The following is a 7697-nucleotide window of genomic DNA, read 5'->3' as shown; positions in this document are numbered from 1 at the left end:
CACACCTTTCATAGAACAAATATTTTCTAGAGCTTAAATCATGCTGCTCGTGAGTTTTTTATTGAGTTTTTTACTTTTACTGAGAAGTTTCTATCAGATTAACAACACGTCCTGTTTTACAGAGTGCTTCGATAGCCTGTACGGAGTCGGAAAGCTTCTGGGGAAAGGAGGCTGCGGTTCTGTGTTTGCAGGACTTCGTAAGACAGATGGAAAACAGGTGAGATATTTACTCGGCTCTGCTCAGAGTGACACGAGAATTGCCGATCATTACAAAGCTGCTTTGATCTTAAGATCCACAATGACTACGCATGTCATCAAACTTGTAGTTAAAAAGCGAATGGCCCTTTTGGTTACTGTTGGCCAAAAGTACGTTCCCGTAATATTCGTTCCTGATTTTAATCGTTTTGTTTTGCATGTTTTAATAGGTTGCTATTAAGATTGTGCTGAAGAGTGGCTGTGACAGATTCATCACCATTGTAAGTAACATTTGTTTCACTTGTGAAATATTGCAAAGATGCAACAGCCATATAAAAAAAAAAACCTTATCTTATAAATGACATGATGCATTAAAATGCAAAATAGCATCGAATGTAACCGCCACTCTGCCTATTGACTATCGATTCCAACCCCATGCTAACCATGTCTGATCAAATGTTAGCCTGGTGAGAAGAACGGTCTCCCTGTAGAGGTGGCATTGATGCTGATGGTGTCCGAGCCACCTCGCTGCGAACACGTCCTGGAGCTCCTGGAATGGTTCGACATGCCCGAGTGCTACGTCTTGATCCTGGAGCGACCCGCCCGCTGCATGGACCTCTTCGAATACCGCAGGAACGGCTCACTTCCCGAACGTCTGGCTCAGGTCATCATGTGGCAGGTGGTTCTCGCCGCCCGTCATTGCCGTGATCGCGGCGTTCTCCATCGGGATATCAAGGAGCAGAACCTTCTGGTCAGTTTCGACACGTTAGAGGTCAAGCTCATAGACTTTGGCTGTGGGGACTTGCTGAAGTCGACCCCCTACAGACGTTTTGCAGGTAATTGTACCTCGGAGGTCAGTAGCTATGAAACACAGATGACAGCGATCGCATAGGAAAGCCGTGTGTGTGAACCGTTTCTCGCACTTTTATTCAGGCACCATACTATACGCCCCACCTGAATGGATCGAGGAAGGTAAGTATCATGGTTGCGCTGCAACGGTGTGGAGCCTGGGCGTCCTTTTGTTTGTTCTAGTGTGTGGAGAGCTGCCATTCTGGAATGAGAGGGAGATCGCTGCTGGACATCTGATCTTCAAAGCTGGTGTGTCTAAAAGTAAGAAAATGCAGAAACATAAGAAGCATGTCTCTTATCGTTTTTTTTTTAAAGTGATATTATATAGTTTCTATTACAATGTTGTAACGACCCGATCACTGCACGCACAGCCTGCCGTCATCTGATAAGACGCTGCCTGGCCAAGGAGCACAACTGGTTTTCAGAGATTCTTAGGAACTAAGTCCAGGTCAGTCAGAACAAATAAGGATAGACCTAAATGGATTTAGCTAAGAGTCTGTGTTAGCATATAGGCCAGATCACATGTTGCAATGAATCATCGTTGCATTTTGCTAATAACATTAAAGACACTAGGTTAGTAATTGGTGTGTAAAGAACTTTTAACCAAATACAATCATACATTTTTTATAGCTATAACAACAATTCCTCATGTCAAACTGTTTTTTTCTCTTTTCTTTACTCTACAGGCACCTGTATGGGTTTGTAGCAGATAAATCATGGGTGAGCATATCGGAGACTAAGCAATGACTAAATGTGTATGAACAAAACCGTCCACGCTTTCATGTAATGTCAAAGTAATCTGAGAGCATGAACACCAGAAAACAAACAGGAGTGATTTGGAGATCAGCAACATTTTGTAGATCAGCTTGACGAGTCAGTCGACTGAATAATACTGAAGTTTTTCAAGCTGCTTCCCAGCATGGAGCGATCGACCGAATTATTCTGCACGTGGGCAGAAGTGACATCCGCAGAGAGGAGTCAGAAATCTTAAAGAACAACTTCACTGAACTGTTTAATACACTTTAGAAGCTGACTGCTCAGAAGTTCATCAGTGGGCCTCTCCCAGCCCGAGGATCTAATATGTTTTCACGGCTATTCAACCTCAACACGTGGCTAAGCAGAACCTGCAGTTTGAAAGGTATGGATTATATTGACAATTTTAATCTATTCTGGGGGCGCAGAGAATTTTTTTACCCAGATGGCACCCACCTAAGCAAGACTGGAGTGAAGGCACTAAAGGACAACCTCCATTTTGCTCTTCGCCACCCATCTGCTTCTTGGACTGACTCGACACAATACGTGCATCCTCAACCTCCCTCACCTGCCTTCAACCAAGAAGGACCATCAAACATACAATCCCCATCACTGGAGAACACAGCTCAGGCTGAGTTTCTGACTCTTGATGAAAGCTATTACGACCTTCATCATCAGGCAGTGACACAGCAGTCAACAGCAGAGACATCACAGTCATCCTCCAACTTCTCTCTCTCAACAACATCACCTCCACATATGGATTTCACAGAGAAAATGGAGAAACTGGTGTGTGTTGGGACTAAATTCTCACACTCCATCTCAGCCAGTCCACAGGTTTCACCCAAAAAGCCCAGGGCACCAACCAGTCTAACCTCTTACCTGTACCACGACAACCTCAGGCTGCCCCAGGGGCTCCTGTGGTTCCTTTAAAGCTAGCTCTGCTTAATATTAGATCTCTAGCCAACAAATCATTTTTAGTGAATGACATAATTCTATCCTACAGTTTAGATTTTCTGTTTCTAACTGAAACATGGTTAGCAGAAGGCAGCAGTGCCACTGTTCTTAACGAAACAGCACCAGCAAACTTCAGTTCTATGAATGTGTGTCGAAGTGTTAGGAAAGGTGAAGGAGTAGCTGCCTTATTTAAAGATGTATTCCAGTGCAAAGAGACTGTGCTTGGCAATTTTATGTCTTTTGAATACCTCTGTTTTATTTTGAAGGGTACTCCCAAAATTTTATTTTTAACCATTTATAAAACTCCAAGGTACTCTGCACATTTTATAGATGAATTTACTGAACTACTGTCAGTTATCTCCACTGAGTACAGCTTTTTCATCATAACTGGGGATTTTAACATCCACTTAGATAATAACAAGGACAATAACACCAAAGAACTTTTTGGACTTTTTGACACGTTTGGTCTATTGCAACATGTGAAAGAGCCTACACATACTCGAGGGCACACTCTGGATCTAGTTATTACTAAAGGTCTTAACATTTCTTCTGTTATGGTCAATGACTTAGCCCTCTCTGATCATTTTTGTGTCTTCTTTGAAATGCTGATCACTCCAGATGCTCAAACTAGCTCTGTTTCTGTTAAGAAAAGGTGCATAAATGAAAGTACTAGTTCTCAGTTTATGGAGGCCATAGCTATATCATCAACTTTAATTGCAGAGTCAGTTGATGAACTCCTGGATAACTTTAACGTGAAAATATTGACTGTCATGGATGTGGTTGCCCCGGTAAAAGTCATGAAAACGTTGAGCAAACAGAAAGCACCATGGCGTAACACAATGATGGTAATAGCTCTGAAAAGAGAATGCAGGAGAGCTGAACGTAAGTGGAGGAAAACTAAACTTCAAATCCACTATGATCTCTATAAGCAAAGCCTTTGTAGTTTTAACTCGGAGTTAGGCAGGGCTAGACAGCTGCACTTCTCTAAGATCATTAACAGGAACATCAACAACTCCCGCACTCTATTCAACGTGGTCGACAAGCTTACAAATCCTCCAAAACAGATCACACCAGAACTTCTGTCCACAGAGAAATGTAATGAATTTGCTCATTTCTTCTGTGAAAAAATCAAAACTATTAGACTGACCATCAACGCCACTCAGTCAAACGATGAAACCATGCCGCCCCTACAGACACCTAGAAATAACATGACTATTATGTCACAATTTAATACAATAGACCAAAAACTCTGGAGAAAACAGTTCAGCTGTTCGGTTACCTTATGCCTTTTTTTTTGTCTCTCTAACTCCTTGTGTATGGTTCTCTGTACCCCAGATCCAACAATGCAGGTTATGTCAAGGTGACAAAGACTTGTCAGAGCGGAAAGAAGTGGCTGATGCTGGCACCAGCCGACACTGAGCCTTGCAGTTTCCCATATGGTCTATCGGTCAGTATTCCTGGTTTTTACCCAGGCGGCCTGGGTTCGACTCCTGGTATGGGAATTGGACTTGAGCAAAACTTTGCCTATTACTTCTTCGGCGCCTTGTTGCTGTAGCTCAAGCACATTGTTCTGTTGGAACTATGACTGCAGTCTATCAGGGGGCAGCCGACGTGAGCCACCAGTGGCAGACTGCTGGTAAGCCGTGATCGTATAGTGGTTAGTACTCTGCGTTGTGGCCGCAGCAACCCCGGTTCGAATCCGAGTCACGGCACTGTCTTTTTGTATGCCGTGCTTCGAAGGTTTCTATTCTCTCTCTTTTTTTGTCTCTCTAACTCCTTGTGTATGGTTCTCTGTACCCCAGATCCAACAATGCAGGTCTTGTCAAGGTGACAAAGACTTGGCAGAGTGGAATGAAGTGGCTGATTCTGGCGTCAGCCAGTGCTGAGCCTTGCAGTTTCCCATATGGTCTAGCGGTCAGGATTCCTAGTTTGATGGCTGCTATTGATATAACTGAAATGATATTATTGTTATCTTTTTTATTTACTTTTTGAAGTTTAAAAAAAAAAAAAAGGCTCACAGTGATCATTACCAGGATAAAACAGGCAGTGAATGAATGAATGTATTTCATAATAAGAAACAATAAGAACATCATACCACCAGTGGTGGCAGTGTGATTGTGATATTGATATTGTGATTTGATATTTGAATGACTTCATGGGAGTCTTAATGGACTGAACCAGGAATAATCTGTTGATGCATGCTCAATAATCCAGGTACACAAATCCACAAAGTTGAATCAGTTCATCTGGACACAAGTTTGTTGTAGAGATACGTTTCGCCACTCAATCCGAGTGACTTCTTCAGTCTGAGCTGGTGATTTAACATCAGATGCAGACAGAGCAGGATCACACCTAAGAGCCTGCAACTCAGATCTTCTGTCAAGGGTCACCGAGCTAGCAAGATCATTCAGAAGGCACAGAACCAGCTACTGAATGAACGGGTGAGACAAACTAACTTCACAATCGATGTCTTGAAAACTAGAGAGGAGCAGATCGTACAAAGACTTACATCAGGTCTAGATGAGCCCACTCTCCAACAGGTGATTAACTTCACGCAGAAGGCTCGTCTAGAACAACATGAAAAGTCAAAAACCAGGCAGCGAAAAAAGTTTGACTTGCTTGCTGCAGGACAGAAACACCAACAGACCATGGATGGCCGAAAGAGGAATGAAGGGCAAACACACACTGGTGATGTGGACAAGCGGGTGAAGAACTTGTCAGACAGACAACTCACACAAGCGAAAAAAGACATCTTGGCTAAGGGGTTGAATTTCGCTGTTACACTGAAGCAAGTCCCACTAGTGGAACTGATCACAGCCACAGAATCAGCAATCCGCAACAACAACATCTCCGATCTGGAAGCGGAACAGTTGCGGATGAAAGTGTCAGCTTGCCTTAGTAATGCAAAGCCACCTCCATCCAACATCAGCAGAGACGAGAGGTATGCACTTACTACACATAGTAAGGACAATAACATCATCATACTTCCTGCTGACAAGGGTAGATGTACTGTTCTGTTAAACCAGATAGACTATCATGAGAAAGTGATGTTGTTACTTAGTGACACTAACACTTATGAACTGCTAAAACGAGATCCAGGTAGTAGCTACAAGAAAAAGGTGATAGATTGTCTGAAAGTATGATGTTACATCCCTTTTCACGTGCATTCCGGTTGCTGAGGCAGTGGAGGTGGTCCGTAGGAAACTACAAGTCGACCCCACCCTGAGCAAGAGGACCACCCTTACCACGGACCAGGTGTGCACACTTTTAGAACTGTGTCTTCAGTCCACCTACTTCTCGTACAGAGGACAGTTCTACAAACAGAAACATGGATGTGCTATGGGGTCCCCCGTCTCACCTATTGTTGCAAACCTGTACATGGAGGAAGTGGAAAAGAAGGCACTAAGGTCCTACTAAGGGACACCACCGAGTCACTGGTTCAGATATGTGGACGACACCTGGGTTAAAATAAAATCCGAGGAAGTACCAAATTTCACGGACCACATCAACTCGGTGGACAAACACATCAAGTTCACAAGGGAGGATGCAAGCAACAACAGTTTAGCCTTCTTAGACTGTGAAATTGCTATTCAAGATGGGGGATGTTTGAAAGTAGATGTGTATCGCAAACCAACACACACGGACCAGTACTTAAGGTTTGACTCCCATGATCCATTGGAGCACAAACTAGAAGTCGTCAGGACGCTGCACCACCGAACTCACAGCATCCCCACAGACACTACGGCCAAGGATAGAGAGAAATCTCATGTCAAGAAGGCCCTGGGTGAATGTGTTTATCCCAACTGGGCATTCGTAAAAGTGGGAAAAATGCCCAAACACAGCTCCAGTGGATCGAAGGGAGGAGAAGGACAACCGGGGTCTAAGCGCAAACCAGTGGTGATTCCGTATGTGGCGGGAGTATCGGAACAATTGAGACGGATATTCTCCAAACACCGTGTTTCAGTTGCTTTCAAACCCCAGAACACGGTACGCCAGAAATTAGTTCACCCTAAGGACCGGGTTCCTTGACACAAACAGAGTAAAGTAGTGTATGCTGTTAGGAACTGTTGTTGCCGGGAACTGTACATCGGGGAAACTAAACAACCACTGGCTACACGGATGGCCCAACATAGAAGATCAACCTCTTCTGGCCAGGACTCCGTGATTTACACCCACCTGCAAGCCAGCGGCCACTCATTTAATGATGACGATGTGCAGATCCTTGACAAGGAGGAACGCTGGTTTGAACGGGGAGTCAAAGAGGCCATCTATGTGAAGAGGGAACGACCATCTCTGAACCGGGGAGGGGGCCTGAGAGTACATCTCTCACCATCTTACAACGCCGTAATAGGAGCTATACCCCAATCATAGTGAAAGACACACATGACCATTGTAATTAATGGTCATTGTGATTTGCATATGGACCTGATCACCGGTTCCATTGTTATGCAATGGACGGTGATCGGTCGTTATGCAAATCGGCTGCATATAAGGTTGGGGTATTCACCACCAGCTCAGACTGAAGAAGTCACTCGGATTAAGTGGCGAAACGTATCTCTACAACAAACTTGTGTCCAGATGAACTGATTCAACTTTGTGGAACCAGGAATAATGAACCACTGCCTTGATTCTCAGTGCTGAGAATCATCCACTATCTAAATAATACCTGCTCTGTGGTGGTCCTGTGGGGGTCCTGACCATTGAAGAACAGAGTGAGCAGTCTAGAGTCAGTAATTGTAGAACTACAAAGTGCTTCTATATAGTAAGTGGAGCTGATAAAATGGACAGTGAGTGTAGAAACAAGGAGGTGGTTTTAATGTTATGGCTGATTAGTGTAAACTCACACACTGTTGTATGTGCTTGCATGACTGTAGGACGCGTTTTCAGTGCATTACCGTAATATCCATAAAATGTGTCCTTGCGATTTTAGTGCAGAAAAGTTTGTG

The sequence above is a fragment of the Trichomycterus rosablanca genome, chromosome 10, assembly GCF_030014385.1.
Source record: "Trichomycterus rosablanca isolate fTriRos1 chromosome 10, fTriRos1.hap1, whole genome shotgun sequence".
Lineage (NCBI taxonomy): Eukaryota > Metazoa > Chordata > Actinopteri > Siluriformes > Trichomycteridae > Trichomycterus > Trichomycterus rosablanca.
The sequence above is the reverse complement of the archived record's forward strand: the minus strand, read 5'-3'. Positions refer to the sequence as shown.